This window comes from Rhinopithecus bieti, unplaced genomic scaffold (assembly GCF_001698545.2).
Source record: "Rhinopithecus bieti isolate Rb0 unplaced genomic scaffold, ASM169854v2 scaffold_5350, whole genome shotgun sequence".
NCBI lineage: Eukaryota > Metazoa > Chordata > Mammalia > Primates > Cercopithecidae > Rhinopithecus > Rhinopithecus bieti.
In genome coordinates this window covers 855,119-855,610 of record NW_016804837.1, presented here as the reverse complement: position 1 = coordinate 855,610, position 492 = coordinate 855,119, and positions in this window count along the sequence as shown.

Sequence of the window (492 nt, the reverse complement as noted above, 5' to 3'; positions counted from 1 at the left end):
GTGCTGCTGAATCTGGTTTGCCAGTATTTTATTGAGGATTTTTGCATTGATGTTCATCAGGGATATTGGTCTAAAATTCTCTTTTTTTGTTGTTAAGGAAGAGAAAGGATGCCATTGAATCCAGACCCTGAAGTCAAAGGAAAGTGCTGACTATAATAAAGTGTCTGGATTATATTCTGAGTATTTCAGAAAATTAATAAAATATTAAGCAAGGAGAAACAGGATCTGGTTATTTCTTTAGGAAGATTATTCTGGTTGCTTTTTGAAGAACAGCTGTAAGGCAACAAAATGTAGCAGGGAAGCTAGGTCAGAGCCTCTGACTATAGTCAGAGATGATGGAACATGTTTTACAGGAGGACATGATAGGAAGCAGTGAGATTCTGGAAATCTTGGATGTGGATTACAAAGACGTACTGATAGATGTGGGTATGGGAGTAAGAGAGAGAAAAGCAAAGAATGACCATTTTTGTTTGTTGTTTCACACCAACTAAA